We start from the raw sequence: 19,718 nt of genomic DNA, 5'->3' as shown, positions 1-19,718 counted from the left end.
CCGACCGAGAACTGCGTGACCGCAGATGGAAAGTGGAGAATTTGCGGTAAAAGTTTTCTGGTTGTGCACACGATGATACCGAAATCAATTAATTAAATGATTCGTTTTCATTAATTTGCGAACGACAGTGCAGACAGAGTGAGAGAGCGAGAGGAAAAATTATCTTGTCAAAACGATCCCGCAGCAATGCACCTCCGGATGACGATGGACTGGTCAGCTCCGCCGGCTTAGAATCTCTTCTGGTCACTATGGGTCGGAAATCGGAAGTTTGTGACAAAATTTCAAACCCTTCCAACGTGAACAGAAATGAACCTAAGAGTAATACAAATAAATATACATTAATTATCGTATTTGAAATGATTTAAATGCATTTTGAACTAAATTGGAAATAATTGTATAATAATTGTTCTAACATTTGTATGAACAAACATTAATTGTGGTATTTTCCTACGCAATTCGTTAATATTCCATATGACGAAACACCGGCGTGTATATCAAAAGCCAATAACAATGACGACAATCATATGACAGATTTCCTAGATAATATTTAAAATGTGTAATTTTTGATGGGGGCCTTCCTTAGCCGAGTGGTTAGAGTCCGCGGCTACCAAGCAAAGCCATGCTGAAGGTGTCTGGGTTCAAATCCCGGTCGGTCCAGGATCTTTTCGTAATGGAAATTTCCTTGACTTCCCTGGGCATAGAGTATCATCGTACCTGCCACACGATATACGAATGCAAAAATGGCAACTTTGGCAAAGAAAGCTCTCAGTTAATAACTGTGGAAGTGCTCATAAGAACACTACGCTGAGTAGCCGGCTCTGTCCCAGTGGGGACGTTAATGCTAAGAAGAAGAAGAATTTTGGATGGATTTGCAAAATGGGAAGTTAAGGAATTTGAGATTTGTAAATAACACTACATTTTGCCAACACAAACTATTAATGATTTGATCAATAAAGTTGATGTTTTTCTTCAATTCCATAGGTTTTGTGCAATCTAAAGCTGATATTACTTCAATATTATTCAAGTTGAAACTTCTTTTTATTTAATCTGTTAACTCTCTAGTAGATATTAATTCTGTTTGTATGCAAGCAATCAGTGCATCACACAATTGTCTTGAAATGATTTTGGCACTAATATAAAACAGGATCATACCCTAAATATTTGCGAATCCTAGATTCTGTACAGAGCAACCTTGCGAATGACCTGAAGTTTGAATAGGGGAAGTATCCAATTTGCCCTGTAAATAAAGCACCATACTAAATAATGGATTTACACCCTGTGGCATGATCGAAAAAAAAAATAACGAAAAGTTTTCGAGTATGGAGCGTAAATCGCACACTCTATAGCACAATGCGCCATATGCCCGACAATTCTATACACATGACCAGATGAAAAATATTGTCAAAAGAGCTGAGAAATGACATTATTTTATCATTGCTTATCTATGGCCTAGATAGTGCAATAGGTCTGAAACCATTACCAAATAAGAAAATTTCCTATCTTCAAACATGTTACAAATATGAATATGTTTTCATCAAGATTTTTCTACAAATTTAACCAACTTTGGAGATTAGTCATTTTTGGTGATATTCAGTGACTCAAAAATAGACCTCTTATCTTCTACATTGCAAACGGAATGAGCCAAAAGTATATTGAAATATATTGCGGCATAATTGGAATGAGTTTAGTACCATAGAAAATGTAGAATAAATAACCCCTAACACCTTATTATATCCACTTGACAAAATGAGACCTTTTTTATAAAAATTCTTTAAAATCGAAATCTTGATAGAATATTCAAAAGTTTTTGTAGATTCATGTATTGAGCCCCTAAAAATCGAATAACAATGTTCAATATCAAGAAATAACAATGTTCAAAATCTAGAATGCACAATACTTCATATTAATTAACATACCGTATCACATAATGAAGCTTACAATCCTCCGAACAAATCAAGCATTTCGAATGACTTATACATCAATTTTCGAAGTTTCTGTGACTTGTAGAACTTTTCAGCATGATGAACGGCATGAGAAGTTTCATGTTTGTATGAAAGCCTGATTTAGCACGCACAGTTTTCTCTTATAGATTTTTGTGCTATCTCCTACCAGGACATGACTAAACATGTTCTAATTCGGACCACTCTTTATTTTATCGTTTTTTGCTATGGAAGGTACAAATATAACTACGATTTGTTTGGTATCGAAGACTATTGAACTTCTTCTGTAAGTGCAAGCGTACACACTAAACACACTACGGTGAATTTCACCGTAATCTCAACAGCTGAACAGTTCGGTAAAATAAAACACCGTATTTCGTCGGAATTTAACGGATTACGGTGATTTTTTACCAAATACTGTAAAAATTTACCGTACTCCGTTAATTTATTTCACCGAACTGTACAGCTGTTGAGATTTCACAGGAATCCGTAAAATAATTTAAGTGTGTAAAAAATATACTCTATGCGTGAAACATTTTTTTCACGAATAACATTCGAAAAAGCCATATTTATTTTGAATATAGTTAAATTTCAACACATTGAAGGTGGCATGAAAATATTCGGTTAAAAATATGAGCTTATACGGGAAACTGAGGCAGGGTCAAAGTACGCTATATTGAGGTAAAACGAATCGTAACTTAAAAATTTCAATTTCTAAGCACTTCATATCGATTAGGAGATGATCATACTTTATAAAACAACTATTCGGTCTGTCCTGGAATATGCATAGCATAGCATAGCATAGCATAGACTGACTGTACATGTCAATTGTTGCTACTCCGTGATTGATCGGAACTGGTAAGAATTGCACTACGATCCAAATGAATAAGGGATGGGAGTTTCCGCTTACTCTCGAAGTGCAATTTTAGCAGATCTAATATTATTGATCAATAACGGCGCCGGCCAAGTCCTTACAGTCAGTTGGGATGGGGAAGGAATGTTAGGGTGTAATGATTGTTGCTTCTAGAGACCGAGAACACCTCTGCATCTCCACAATCACCACGGGAAGGGTGTTTATTAGTGAGGGAGGAAAAGATCTGGAAGTCACCTCTGGTCGGTGATGCGATCCATGGACAAGGGGGAAATATACGACTTATATTCAAAGCTAGTTTTGTATTTTTGTCTCGAGAAGCTTTTGGTAGAAGCTTTAAAAAATAGGTCAACATCTATAATGTCGAACAATTCAAAAGACGTTTTTATTAATGTCGAAAACTGAAAATTACATGTATATATTTTAAATTATATGAAACAGGAATAATGCCGACACTTGTAGTGACGAACTATACATAGTTTGTTTGAAAATGACATATGAGTATTACTGTGCATTTTGTCTCGATATGGTAGAAGTTTTAAAAAATACGTCAACATTCACAATGTCGAACAATTCAAAAGATAATTTTTAATAATGTCAAAAAGAGAAAAATATATGTATATTGAAATTGTATAAGAAAATAGCATAATGCCGACACTTATAGTGACGAACCATACAAAGTTGGTTTTAATATTACATAAAAGTTACGCTTTCAAGAAATAATGTGTTATCATAAGCATGAAACGAACTCACCAGTTGGTAATCCATTCTCGACTGAACACAAAACTGACACTGACAGCAAAACTTCTTGGCGTTCCGAAAACAAACCGTCTTGCTTGGGCCTTCCCAAATACCTCCAGAACAGGAAAAAAAAAAAATTCTCCGGCGACGAAAACACGCGCGAAACCGTGAGCAAAATCTAACGGACGACGCAAAACCGAACTGTCCTGCTTGGGCCTCACGAAGCACTCTATTCGGTCTGTCCTGGAATATGGATGTTTTACTTTTGCAAGTGCTGCTCAGACTCACTTTTGTAAACTTGAAAAAATTAAATATCGATGCCTAAGAATCTGTTCAAAATTGATGAATTCCACTCACACAAAATCTGTAGAAGTTTTATATGGAGTTTATCCATTAAAAATTCGTTTACATGAATTAAATTGTAAATTCATATTAGGGAGCCGGATCCTATTATTGGCATTTTCGATTCACTTCACAGATAGTTTAAGCTGTTTGAATGCAATTTCAAATATCAAATTTAAAGTCATCGCATTATTTTGAAATTGAAAGAAGAATTGGATACATCATTAAATTTGTTTGGGTTTCTGCAAATTCAAATATTTATGGTAATGAGCAGGCAGATACTTACTTACTTATTTGGCTTTACATCAATTATCTTGATAAAGCCTCGCCAACAATATTACGCCAATTCACTCGGTTCATGGCCGCTTCTCTCCATCCTCGACTGTGACCCATGCTCTCCAGGTCCTGGTCAATCCACCTAGCTCGCTGCGCCCCACGCCTTCTTGTTCCGACCGGATTCGTAGCGAACACCATCTTTACAGAGTTGTTGTCCGGCATTCTTGCAACATGCCCTGCCCAACGTATCCTTTCAGCTTTAGCTACCTTCACGATACTGGGTTTGCCGTAGAGTTGAGCGAGCTCGTGGTTCATCCTTCGCCGCCACACGCTGTTCTCCTGTACGCCGCCGAAGATCGTCCCTAGCACTCGGCGTTCGAAAACCCCAAGAGCTTGCAAGTCCTCCTCGAGCATAGTCCACGCCTCATGCCCATAGAGGACTACCGGTCTTATGAGCGTTTTGTACATCGTGCATTTGGTGCGGGGGTGAATCTTTCTTGACCGCAGTTTCTTCTGGAGCCCATAGTAGGCACGACTTCCGCTGATGATGCGCCTTCGTATTTCCCGACTAACATTGTTGTCAGCCGTCAACAAGGATCCGAGATAGACGAACTCGTCCACCACCTCGAAGGTATCCCCGTCTATCGTAACACTGCTTCCTAGGCGGGCCCTGTCGCGCTCAGTTCCGCCAACCAGCATGTACTTTGTTTTCGACGCATTCACCATTAGCCCGACTCTTGTTGCTTCGCGTTTCAGGCGGGTGAACAAATCTGCCACCGTTTCAAATTTTCTCCCAATAATATCCATGTCGTCCGCAAAGCAAACAAATTGTCCGGATCTCGTGAAAATCGTGCCTCGGCTGTTAAGTCCGGCTCTCCGCATGACACCTTCAAGCGCAATATTGACCAACAGGCACGAAAGTCCGTCGCCCTGTCGTAGTCCCCGTCGAGACTCGAACGAACTGGAGTGTTCGCCCGAGATCTTCACGCAGTTTTGCACACCGTCCATCGTTGCTCTGATCAATCTTGTGAGCTTCCGGCTTCGACGGAAGAGAATCTGGGATAGCACTTTATAGGCGGCGTTTAGGATGGTGATTTTCACACTCCAGTTTGTCGCCCTTTTTGTAGATAGGGCATATAACGCCTTGCTTTCACTCCTCCGGTAGCTGTTCCGTTTCCCAGATTCTGACTATCAGCCGATGCAGACAAGCGGCCAACCTGTCCGGGCCCATCTTGATGAGTTCGGCTCCGATACCATCCTTGCCAACGGCTTTGTTGTTCTTGAGCTGTTGAATGGCATCCTTAACTTCCCCCATCGTGGGAGCTGGTTGATTTCCGCTGTCCGCTGTGCTGACGTAGCCATCGCCTTCGCTGTCCTGACCTTCTGTGCCTGTTTTCTCTGCGCCATTCAGGTGTTCATCGTAGTGCTGCCTCCACCTTTCGATCACCTCGCGTCCGTCCGTCAAGATGCTCCCATCCTTATCCCGGCACATCTCAGCTCGCGGCACGAAGCCTTTGCGGGATGTGTTGAGCTTCTGATAGAACTTCCGCGTTTCTTGAGAACGGTACAGCAACTCCATCTCTTGGCATTCCACCTCTTCCAGGCGGCGCTTTTTGTCCCGGAATAGGCGGGTTTGCTGTTTCCGCTTCAATCTGTATCGTTCCACGTTTTGCCGCGTACCATGCTGCAGCATTGCATCCCGCGATGCATTCTTCTCCTCTAAAACCTCCTGGCACTCCTCGTCGAACCAATCGTTTCTTGAGCTCCGTTCCACATATCCGACAATGCTTTCGGCAGCGTCGTTAATGGATGCTTTGACTGTCCTCCAGCAGTCCTCAAGAGGGGCCCTATCGAGCTCGCCCTCATCCGGCAACGCTGCCTCAAGATGCTGCGCGTACGCATTGGCGACATCCGGTTGTTTCAGCCGCTCGAGATTGTACCGGGGCGGGCGTCGGTACCGTACATTGTTGATGACGGATAGTTTTGGGCGCAGTTTCACCATCACCAGGTAGTGGTCGGAGTCAATGTTGGCGCCACGATAGGTTCTGACGTCGGTTATGTCGGAGAAGTGCCGTCCATCGATCAAAACTTTGTCGATTTGCGATTCTGTCTGCTGAGGTGATCTCCAGGTGTACCGATACGAGAGGCTGTGCTGGAAATAGGTGCTACGAATGGCCATGTTCTTGGAGGCGGCAAAATCTATCAGTCGTAGGCCGTTCTCGTTCGTCAGCCGGTGGGCGCTGAACTTTCCAATCGTCGGTCTGAACTCCTCCTCCTGGCCAACCTGAGCGTTCAAATCTCCTATGATGATCTTGACGTCGTGGCTAGGGCACCAGTCGTACTCGCGTTCGAGCTGCGCGTAAGATGCGTCCTTGTCATCATCAGTGCTTCCGGAGTGTGGGCTATGCACGTTGATCATGCTGAAGTTAAAGAATCGGCCTTTGATTCTTAACTTGCACATTCGTTCATTGATCGGCCATTACCCGATCAAGCGCCTTTGCATATCACCCATCACTATGAAAGCTGTTCCCAGCTCGCGTGTGTTGCCACAGCTCTGGTAGATTTTTTTTTTCTGTTCGGAACATAAACCACTGCGACCAATATTTGATCTATTGTAGTACATCTCGTGTCCTTTGTGTAGTGCATGTCGTTTTACTTTGTCACTATCGAGAAGTGATAAAGCATTCGGTTTTCTTACAGTTGTAATTCCTAACTTGATCACAGGAAAGGATTCTAACTGAAAGGTTCCTACCCTTCGAAGAGTGTGGTGCATGCACTCTCCACAGGCGCGCCCCTTTATCAGGCAAAATCGGATCCCTCGATAAAGCCAAGAAATTACACCGATATTGTCCATGCATCAGAATCCTAGTCCTTACTTCTTCAAACTAGAGAACGAAATAAATAAAAGATTAGAAAACAAATTGTTGAATTCGACTCATTTTTTTTCCTTGTCTCAAGATCATTCTCGGCAACCGGGAAAACCGAGACTTGTCACTTTCAACAAGGTTTAAAATGTAACAAGGACTAAAAGTGTTCCTTTGATTACTATAACATCCTGTTCTCTTCGTTTGAAGCAGTCAGCACCAGGGTTCACTGGTAGATCTTTACCCCATAACGCACCACGAAAAGGTGATCTACCCGCGTTATGGGGGAGCTCTGGTAGATGGTATGATTACCTCTAAACGTTCGCACCAATGCTCCTGTCCAGCACACCTCCTGCAGCGCTACGATGTCGAAACCGCGGGTCTTCAGTACATCGGAGAGTATGCGAGTACTTCGAATGAAGTTGAGAGATTTGCAGTTCCACGTACCGAGTTTCCAATCGCTAGTCCATTTTCGTCGCTGTGGTCTTTGCCGATTGTTCCGGTCCGTATTCTCTCGTTGACGTTCCTGTGCTGATGTGTTTTTACGGTTGGCTTGCAGGGCCTGACACCAACCCCCTAGATTTCCGGAGGACCATTCCCCCTAAATGTTCGGAGGGCCATAGTGCGCAGTTTAGGTTCGAGTCCTTCTCTGGCACTCGGACGATGATCAGCCGCCCCTGACATGGGGAACAGACGCTTTTGTGAGCCGCTCCTAACATAGAGTACAGACGCTCCAGGTTTGCAAAAGCAAACCCCCCCTTCCCTGTCAGCATACGACCAAAGTTCCCACCGGGGGTTGGTTACCCGATCTTCCCCAAGGTTACTCGTACCCCGGCCAGTACCACGAGGAGGTAGGGATAAGAGTTGCTGGGCAAAACTGCAAGAAAATATATTATTTAAATTAAATTTCAATGACACAAACATTTCATTTTAATTTTTTTAATGTTCACCATAGAATCTTGACATGAAACAGATGTTTCGGACAAAGTTTCATGATGGAGAAATTTTTAGGGGAACGTGCTCCAATTCGGACCTAGTAACAGTTTTTTGTTATGACCATGTTTTCAGCATGATGAACGGCATGAGAAGTTTTATGTTTGTGTGAAAGCCTGATTGAGCGCGTACACTTTTCTCTTATAGAGTTTTGTGCTATCTCCTACCAGGACATGACTAACCATGTTCCAAATCGGGCCCCCCATGTTCTAATTCGGACCACTCTTTATTTTATCGTTTTTTGCTATGGAATTTATAAAATATAACTACGATTTGTTTGGTATCGAAGACTATTGAACTTCTTCTGTAAGCGCAAGCATAAAAAATATACTCTAGCGTGAAACATTTTTTTCACGAATTACAATCGAAAAGCCATATTAGTTTTGAATATAGTTAAATTTCAACACATTGAAGGTGGCATGAACATATTCGGTTAAAAATATGAGCTTGTACGGGAAACTGAGACAGTGTCAAAGTACGCTATATTGAAGTGAAACGAATCGTAACTTAAAAATTTCAATTTCTAAGCACATCATATCGATTAAGAGATGATCATACTTTATAAAACAACTACTCGGTCTGTCCTGGAATACTTTTGCAAGTGCTGCTCAGACTCACTTTTGTAAACTAGAAAAAAATCAATATCGATGCCTAAGAATTTGTTTGAAATTGATGAATTCCACTCATACAAAATCTGTAGAAGTTTTATATGGAGTTTATCCATTAAAAATTCGTTGACATGAATTAAATTGTAAATTCATATTAGGGAGCCAGATCGTATTATTGGCATTTTTTGTTCACTTCACAGATAGTTTAAGCTGTTTGAATGCAATTAAATCCATAAATTTCAAATTTAAGGTCATCACATTATTTTGAAATTGAAAGAAGAATTATTTCAGTTACATACTCAGGGATACATAATTAAATTTGTTTGGGTTCCTGCACATTCCAAATATTTATGGTAATGAGCAGGCAGATATTTTAGCGAAATTGGCTGTTCGTTGTGGTATTCAGTATGATCGTCAAATTGCTTCATCTGAATATTATTCTGAATTAAAAAAATATTCTGTAAACAACTGGCAGTTTTCTTGAAATTCTAGTGATGAAGGTCGTTGGTGTCATTCTATTTAAGATTTATTTAAGGTTAAGAGAATGTTGGTTGTATTGTTCTCAGCAATCGTTAAGATTTTTTGAATCGAATTGTCAATCTATATTGAGAAGCTGTATCCAAAATAGGCTGTGTTATTGATGGAGATGTTTTTCAAGTAGCTGACTTATTGATTCCTTTTTTTTTTTGACCGCAACAGAAAAAAGGCATCATCGATTTACATTACAACTTCTGTGATTTTCTACCAACTCGAGAAATCTTTCACGTGGTGGAGCTCTTGGAATAGACTGAGTTGAGACAAACTAGTTGAGCACAAACAGTGCATAAATATATCAAAACCATATGGTCAGATGAAGGCTTAGGCTTGAGGGATTCGATTATCAGATGGCACAGAAATATTGGAGATTTATTGCCTTTACAGAAGCTTCGAAATAATGCTAACAGCACACTAGAGCACTTCAAAACAACAAACCAATATAAAAATCAAACGAATTAACTGAACGGCGTCAAATTTATTGTGTTAGATCCAAGCCAGACGGTGAGTAGAAAAACCGTACACACGATCTACATAGTAGCGCCAGTATTGATGGTCTGGATTAGAACAGGGTCCGAATAAGACCAGGTTCCCCTATTTTTTAAATTAGTAATAATTTTTGAATAGTTCGTCAGTACAGGTGTAGGTCTCTAGTAACAATGGTAGTCACACTAACATCCCTTCCCCTCCACAATAACCGTAAGGACATGGCCTGCACTGTTATTGACTTCATTATATTTTGAGCTCTCAAATTATGCACATTGCGAATGGTTAGCTAATCCCAATCTCCGTTCATTGGTTCTCTGTGCAATTTCGATTGTTCTAGTAAATCATGGACAAGCATGCACGGTCATCTATGCTTAAAGCCTGTCCACGATAAATTTCGGACACCCAAATAATGGCAGCAAAAACAAGTTACTCATAATTCAACAAAAACAATTGTTTATTTCAGAATAAAAGAGTTATATCTACAAAATAAACAGTTGACAAGGATGTTAATCCTTCTTTCTGTAAAATTCTCGAATTTTTTTTTGCTGCCATTATTTGGGTGTCCGAAATTTAACGTGGACAGGCTTTATGCGTAATGAAAATCTCATCGAGATGGGGAGATATCGAGATAAGGAGAATATCGAGATTTGGAGCGTTAAAATGTATGCAGAACAATTAACATTAATAATCGTTGAACATCCAGTTATAATTCGTTTTAGGCGTCGTATACAAATTTCATCACGATCCAAGGGGGGAAGGGGTCAGGCCAAGTGTGACTAGCCTTACTAAATTTGTAGAGGACTCATACAAAAAGCGTGACAAAAGGTTATCAAAAAAGTCAAAATTTAGAGTTACATAATTTGTGTACCATCCCTTACATAACAATCATTCAGGTTTACGTGCCATGTAAATTTCAAATTTCTTGCTGTGTACAATTTTGATAGCCATGTGTGATATAATTTTTACTAATAAGAAAGTAAGTTATTCCATTTCTATGAAAATGTGGACCACCCTAATTTTCAATAACACCAAACAAAGGGCCTTTCTAATACAACCAACTTTGTAGAAGACCGTTCTCGTCCAATGTTTCATTCTAAAGCTCAAAATGCATCTTTTCGCGTAAAAATGCTCTCTGAAACACTAATGCACAGTGTTAGAATAGAAGTCTACAAAAAATATTAACAATTGTTTTTGAGAACATGAATTATTGAGGTGGTAGAGTGTAAATGTCTTGGCAAGTAATGTCAAAAATGCCTCAACTTTGCTGAGGACAATTTTTTGAAAGGACGCTCCTTTCAAAAGATAGAACTAATCAAGATCCGTTGTAACTTATATAGACCAAATCCGAAAGAGTCAAAATTTAGAATAATTCGTTTTAATACTTTCTCGGCTTTTGTCACGAAATTTTGATTTCTGGCCCTTAGTGCTGGCATTTGCTCTGCTGTCGAGAAGCGAACCCTGCTGGAAAGTCCTCTCCTGGATGGACGACGATGACGACGAACGACAGACAAGTCACGATTATAAATTTGCATAACTCTCGCAATGGATGTGCACAATAAATATTTACTGAATAAATAATTTCACCATAATTACCACTCATTACGGTATCGTTTCTCCCGTTGACCAGTTGAATCTCTAGGAGTGAGAGAGTTGGACAGTTTGCTTGTGGTGCAACGTGTGCTTATTTCGGGATCCCGTTTAGCGTACCTTAGGCGGCATCCACAAATTACGTAACGCTCTAGGGGGAGGGGGGGAGTAGGCTCAAGCGTTACGGCTCATACAAAAATTTCAAAATTCTCATACAAAAAGCGTTACGGACGGGGGGGAGGGGGTCGAAAATTTTCAATTTTAGCGTTACGTAATAAATGGACGCTGCCTTAGTGCACCGAGAATTGCGGCGGCGGCGCTTCGAAGGGATCAAGGCTGATGCAGCTAAAGAGTGGCGTTTATCACTTGCGGAACAGGCAGGTAAATTTGTTTTCTGCCGCCTCCATCCAGTGGTTTAAGCGAGTACGGATGGAAACTGAAGGCTCGAGATTTACCCATGCTAAAGTTTATTTAACTGTATCAGCAGCGCTTTCATGGGAAATGTATGGATTGAGTGAGACCAATAAGCAAAAATGTGAACTGCTTCATTACGTTGCAGAGCAATAATTAGTGTAAATTAGTTAGTGCGCATCGTACTCCCGTTCTCTAATTATTTCTACTGACGAAAGTTCTGAGTCTACCTTAATCAAAGTAAAAGTACTTAACAGTGATAGTTTTTTATACATATTGATTCTTTGTCGATACTTGTTGGGACCCGTGCCATCAACTTATTGACGGAAGTGAAATTTTGTTAGCGGTTATAATTCTTCTGGAACACCGTCGTAGTAAGAGCCTCCTAGAAGGTCACATTCGAACATTTACTGAATTTGGATGTTCCTTCCAAAACAGTTCGTTTTAAAACTGTCACTGAACCTTTGCATACCCAATGTCTGTTGTTGAGGATGTACATATCTTCTACAGCTGTCAAAAAGTTATTTTCCAACCGATTTTCACAAAGTTAATGGCATCCGATCCACCTTTGTCCTAATTTACAAGGACTGCATTATGAAACCGGTATGTCTTATGATTCCGGAGTTATTCCGGATTGCAATGGGGTCAAAACCTGCAAAACTGCGCTGGAAGGGGACCTACAAGCACTTGGTGGTGTATGGTGGTGGAGAATGATCCATGAGCTCACCAGACCAGTGTGTTATAAAAACAGATGAAAAACAAACAACAAAGCAAGCTTTCTCACAACCGCTTGTCCCAACTTTTATGGATAGGGATACATGCAAGAGCAAAATTATCATGACAACCACAAAGCGCAACATTGTTGCAACCTTTTCTACTTGCGATTAATCAGTTATTTTAAACCCAGAACCAAATTTGTTTTACGGCTGCTGTTCGATAGTTTGTCAATGTTTACCAACACGGAGAAAGTTCTCGAAAATTGCAATGCAAAGCCCAGAAAATCGCTGAGCACGTGGTGAACTATCATTATCATATTCTGTTCAAGTGGTGATAAACTGATGTTGCGGTATAAAATTGTGGCAACAAGAATGGGAGATAACAATGTCTTTGTTGCTGCGTGTTGGGTAACAATTGATTCACTGCACCAGACTCTACGGTGAACCCACAATCCAGAAGGCGTCGATTGTTGGCATGATACGTTGAGCAAGCAAGTAAATCATTAACGGAAAAGGTAGCACACAAACAGAGTTACTCATTTACAGCTATGCCCATTTGACATGTTCATACTGACATGATTCCAAAGCACTTACAGAAATTAGAACACATCTCCACGTGTAGTCTAAACGGATCACTATACATCGGAATTACAAACGGGCTACATAAACCTACACCAGCGAAACTATCACAAAGTTCGCAGAATATGTCCGCCTCGCGTTAACTTCCCTTACATCCCAGTCCATCATTGCATTGCATTGCTGTGTGCATCTATGCGTATGCAGAATTGCTACATTCATTAAACTGGGCCAGGCGGGGAGCACACATTAATCGTCCATCCTTGTTTGTTTCGTCGTAGGTAGCTTAGTGAGCGAGCAACCTTTCATCCTCTCTCGGTGGCCCTATGAACCGGTCCCCAGTCTGCTGGAACGATTCCACCCAGCACAGCATGTAACTTTACATGCGCTACGAAATAAATCTTCGGATTGAATGCGGCGCAGCACTATTACCGAGATGAAATTGGATATGCGTTCGTCGTCAGCGTCTTCATCGTTGTCATCGTCATCGAGCTCGCCAGGTCCAGATGTAAGACATGGGTACCATTCACTAGAGGCGCGGTGTTCCTAAGGCCGTTATAATCAGAAAAGAATGTTCATCAAATCTGTGCTCACCACGTAGTTAGAACAAAATGTGTTAATTTCGCACATAGCATTACGGAACATTTGTTTGTTACAAGCATAAACATATCGTTATTTATATAAATTAGTATTGCTAGATCCATTTCCCTTATCAAAAATAGCTTGGAAAGTCTTGGTTCAGTCATAAATAATGCACATGTCCAAACGACGGCACGGTAATTTCATGTGCATTAGTTATGATTGATTTTTAAGCGTAAAATTATGTAAACCGAGCGGTTTTGCTTGCAACATTCTTTGAAAAAAATAATTTTTGGCCTTTAATATTCAGGATTTTGTTAGAATTGTTGGAAAATGGTTATGGGCAGTGTTGCTCAGACTCATTTCCCCAAAAATAACATTTTCCGAACTAAGAAGACACGAACTACTACAACCATGCTCTATCCTCCTAAGATAGAAAAGCAGATGGTTAAGCTTGAGTACTGCACACAAAATCGATCAATTTTGATCCCAGAGAGCCACAATTCAAGTTTCGGTGAAATGAAATGAGTGAGTGAGTGAGTGCGAATCATTTCACCGAAACTTGAATTGCGGCCCACCGAGATCGAAACTGTCGGATCCCATGTGCAACACTCAAGCCCAACCACCTCCCCCTCCATCTCAGGAATACAACGCACAGTTATAACAGTTCATGGCTTCACAATTCGAATTTCGGGGAAATTAGTCTGGTCAACACTGGTTATGGGATATACCGTTGAATAATAGATGAGAAATTACTTTACATAATTGGAACTGCAAATACGTGACGTGTAAATCAAAGATTTGTTTTGGTGTACATAGAAATCAACCGCTGATCACAGATTTGATGTAGAATTTCCTAATAATTCCGGTCTGTGGAGCACCGTGTAGAGGCTCATCCAAAGTCGATGGCGATGGTGATGGTAGGTACAAATTTTAATAACACGAGATGCACCATCCCATTGCATCAGCCTAAGGAAAGAAGAGTCAAACGCTTAAGTACGACGTGGTGATGATGTAAGAGAAGGAGGGGAAGGCTGAGCTGCTCGGGTAAGACGATGAAATTAAAGATCCCCTCTCTTGTTGCCTCCGGAAGACTGTCCTACCCCATGGCTCAAGAACGAGAACCAAAAGAATCGTAAAGAGCACGGTAAATGGATGAAAATACAAACACGAGGTGTTGTGTGAGGGGAATGAGAATGAAAACAATGCTCCATGTGGACTATTAGAAGTTGTTGCAATTTTGAAGGCTTGAAAAACAGGTAAACGGAAGATGAGTAATTCACTTAAACGTTCTAATGAAGCCCCAATTATGGCCTCTATTGCACAATAATAATTTGTAATTATCTCCACGTAACCAGTAGTAAACCACGGAACTGATTGAGAAGCGATCAACGATTTATCAACACCACGGCGAATCTATCGCGGTCCGTTTGCGCTTCTTCACCTTCACCAACATTGTAATCATTCCGTATCATCAGCCAGTAGCATCCAATGCTAGGGGTGTTCTTCCTCCGCACATTTCACAACTCAGCGGCAGCGTTATGCATAACTATGGTCCCAACATGCCTTGATTTCGACTTCCTCTACGATTATTCCATCCTCTCGTTTATACCATTCGCAATATTTCCATCATTGAAATAGTCAAGGCAGGCTTCAGTTCATTCGTTCATTTCTCACCACATCACATTATGTAGGTGCCTCTGCTGGGCGACTTGGAGATGTTTGGCATGTTTTGCATGTTTCCCATCCGTTAAAGCTTTTCTCCATTCTTTGGTTCTCTCATTCTGTCGTGGTGCTGGTTAAGTCGTTTCATTTAAAAGTTATGCTGAAGTTTTAGTTGTTAGGGTTCACTGATTCCACGAGTGGGGATGTTCAATGTACATGTGAATCGATCAAACCGATAGCTTTTTAAGGTTATCAAATTTATTTTGCTAGTCATTAAGTTTTGTGATATCTTGTAACATTGAAATATAGTCAATCTATTTTTGCTTCTTTATAATGCATAATATCACCTCAAATTTAAATCTATACCACTCAGAACTGTCGCATGGACACCTCTACCAACAGCATCATATACAGTGGGATTCCGTTTTTGGCATGCTCCGTTTTTGGCATGCTCCATTTTTGGCACCCCCCGATTTTGGCAACAAAATGGATCCGTTTTTGGCAACATTTTTGAAAACCATCAAAATATGTAAACTTTGGCAAATATCTATGTGTCATTTGTATTAGATATTTGAAAAGCAAGTCAGCTTCACGCTTATCGTATTCCAGAGCTCAATTTTCGTTGATATTCCCCCTAATTGCACCAACTGCTATTATAACCGTACGCGCCTATTTACTTCTAAAAGGTCGTGTGTTTGCAACGTTTCATAAAGTAATTAATCTCTATGAGTATCTCAACTAGAGTTCCAATATCTCTTCTCAGGCATTCACGCTGTATGACCAGCCCACTTGAGTATGCCTGTAGGTGATACATATGCTTCTTCGAATTTGGAAAAGCTCTTTTGAACAAAGCACAAGCATCGACACAATAGCAACAAAAAGTCTATGAGTTTTTATCATGAATTTCTTCTCGCCTCTTCTTCTCACTGTTCTTTTTATTGTGAAATTACATGCATAGCGTATGTTAAAGCATCCATAAAAATAGAAGCAAACCAATAAAAAATTCGGTTCTCTTAGCTTTCTATAGAATTTCTTTGACAATACAGGATAAATGAATGAACCACCAGCTGCTTCTATACGCTGTTTTGCCACCATGACACATGCAAACACAGTTTATTATCAATAAGGTAGTTAAAGCGTGCGATGAATACGCTAGAGACTCTGTATAATGTTAGACATTTGAAGAAACGACCTAATGTTGCTCAGGATGGAGTGTAATGCGGGATACATGGATCAAAATGTTTCTAATGCTAGGTCTGGGAGTTTTCTCACTGCAGTCTGGAGAATTCTAACGGGATCATATGTTCTACGGGGAATTTTCAGCGGAATCTTGAAAATACTAAGCGAAATCTGGGTATTCCTATTGGGCATTAAAGGTTTCTTGCAGGATCCTTAAGAGATATAATTAGTTGCTTTAGACGCTGTGCAAAATCTCTCGATTCCTTGTAAATTCCTAAGGTCTCAGACGTCCTGTGAGTTTCTAGCGGAACGCTGTGATTTTCTAATTGTATTCTGAACATTTCTAGCAAAAACTTGAGGATTCCAAATAGGTTTCCAACGGAATTTGTTGGTAGTCTTAGAAGTCCTTGTGAACTTTTGAGAATTTTCAGAAATGTCGCTGCGGAATCTTAAAATTATGAGCAATGTCCTTAAAATTTCTAGCAAGCTCTTGGGTAGACGTCAATTCCTATATGACTTCTAGGCAAGATCCTGCTGATTTCTAGCGAGCTACTTCAGAGTGTTTACGGATTTCTGTGGATTCTTAACGGATACCTGAAGATTCTTATCGGGATTTAAGGGTTTCATAGCGGGATCCTGCGAATATCTGTTGGATTCATATTATAAGCAAGCTCAACTTCTAAAACTCATTTGAAATTGAAGTGATGGAAAGCTTTTTTGTGTATTCTACGAAATTGTGGGCCACAGTTAAGAATCTTGGGGTGCTCAAGCGACTTGTGGCTCGCATGTTGAGCATCACTATTCTATACCATTTTTCAATTATTTCTAGGGGAATTTTACATCCATATTTCTTTGAAAAATCCAAATTAATGCTAAGTCAATATTCTTTTTCGATAAACATTATAGTGTTAGTGTATTCCGATTGATTTCAGCTGTTTCTGTGTGCCCTTTTGATTGTAAAAAATAATTTTAATAAGATACCATACCATGAAAAGAACATAATTTTGAAGAGTCATTTTCAATTGATCGAAAATTGTCAAATTTGGCAGCAGAAGCGATAGTCATTAGACCACCAACCTCGTCATTGTAAAATTTGACGCTTGGACATCAAAGACAAACTTTTATGTTAAGTTATGGTCATTGAATTAGAAAAATCATTATGTTTTGTAACACCTAGAACTTTTTTGTATATATGTTTCTAATGAAAAGTATTGTATTTCTGTATTCTTTCACTATTTCATGGAATTGTCCAACTCTAGAATAAAGGTCACTTATGCGATTATTGTTTTTACACGGTCTATGTATACAAATAGTATGCATAAAACATATAAAACATTATTGAAGATGCTTCAGTAATCAAAAGTGTGTGGGAGCATCTGTCACAATTAACATGACAGGTCTATAAATTTATAGAATGGCCCTCTCCTATGAAAATCCGCTTCGAAATGGATTATTTGGAAGTCTGGCCATCATTTTGATCCATAATGATGATGTAATAACGTCCAAATAATATTCTTGAAATTGAAAAAATTGTTTCCGATTTTGGCACGGTTCCGTTTTTGGCAACTGAAAATTTCGATTTTGTTGCCAAAAACGGAATCCCACTGTATTACAAATTCACAAAAATCTCTTCTATTTATATAATCTGTGTCGAATTTGATCATTGGTGATCTGTAATCGAAGTTATTCTGAAATGGCTTGGAACACTGATGTCTTTGTCTAGCCATAATCCACGTAAAAATCCTACAAAACTACCAAAAATTTGTCCTAATTGTTTACAGTGATTTTAAGTGCTGTTGTAAAAAATATTTCTAAATTTTGTAGTTGCTTAATCGAATTCATGCCATGCCTAACAATTGATCAATCCTAGTCTCCTCCACATTCACTGCTCGCTAAGCCGACTGAAGGGGTTGAGTTTCTCAGTTTCTGCTTCGCTGTTCATTCTTACAGGGAACCACCCCGGTCGTCCGCCTGTGTGTAACGACCTGTAACGACCGGTCGACCAATCATTAGTCCCTGTACCTACCTACTTACCTTTTCCCATCAGCGCACCTCGCCGTCGTCATCGTCAGCGGCTTCATCATCACGACCCATAATCATTCATCCGTTGCACGTTTTACCCCTTTTGTTATTGGAAGTTGCTGTTGGTTGCCTCATTCCCGGCCGTCCCGTGCCGGTGCCGCCCCTTTCCCATTCATATAGGGGAAGATGGTTGAAAATGCAATGTACAAAAATTTACAACAAAGTTTTAACTCATTACAATAAGTTAGGGGCATTAACCACGTGGTCATTTCTTAAGGCATATCAGACCGAATCTATGACAAAAGGTCGAAAGGGCAAAAGGGCGAAGAACAAAAATGAAGGGACCTTTTGTCTTTTCAACCTTTTGTCTTTTCGACCTTTTGTCTTTCGATCTTTTGTCCTTTCGACGTTTTGCATTTCGACCTTTTGTCCATAAACCTACCAGACCCCCCCTCCCCCACGTGGTTATTTGTCCATACAAATATTTGTATGGACCGTGGTCATTGGTATAACCCCGCCCTTATAAATGACCACGTGGTTTATGGACGACCCCTCACAATATTCACTATTTCTGAACCAAATGTGTTTCCACAAATATAGGTTATTATTACAATCAACTCTCCCTTTAGGCAGCGTCCATTTATTGCGTGACGCTAAAATTGACAACTATAGGCTCTCTCCGTAACGCTTTTGTATGAAAAATTTTGAATTTTTGTGTGAGCCGTAATGCTTGAACCTACTCCCGCCTCCCTCTAGAGTGTTACGTAGTTTATAGACGGCGCCTTATATATTCGGTATCTCGATATCGAGTTACAGAACCATAGTAATAATTTTCTAATATACTTAAATGTACCGTATGCATTTCGAACTACTGCACACATTACTCATTTTGCTTCAACTAATAAGAAAAAAAAAATAAGCTTGAACAAAATTCGCGTTTTACAGTTGATATTTGAGGTGAATGTTCATATAGAGCCTATTACTGTAATATCACCGCATCAGTCTGACTGTTCCTACAACTGTCACCTCGTCAGTTGATATCTATACAAATTAGAACGTATTCACGTTATTGCTTTTAGGAGAAAGTTGGCTTGAATATTGAATTATCTTAAATATTCTAGAATCTTTATCTATGCAAACTTATTATTATTATTGACTCTTTATTATGGGGATCACAGATAATTTCTTGACATCTAGTTCCGTAAGTTAGGAATGAGCAATGATGAGTAAGGAATGAGGAATGAGGTGTGAAGAAGGAAGAATAAGGAATGAGGGATGTGGAGTGAGAAATAAGGAATGATAAATGAGGAGTTAGGAATGAGGAA

This window comes from Aedes aegypti, chromosome 2, assembly GCF_002204515.2.
Source record: "Aedes aegypti strain LVP_AGWG chromosome 2, AaegL5.0 Primary Assembly, whole genome shotgun sequence".
In the NCBI taxonomy this organism is placed as follows: Eukaryota; Metazoa; Arthropoda; class Insecta; order Diptera; family Culicidae; genus Aedes; species Aedes aegypti.
This window is presented reverse-complemented; position numbering follows the sequence as displayed.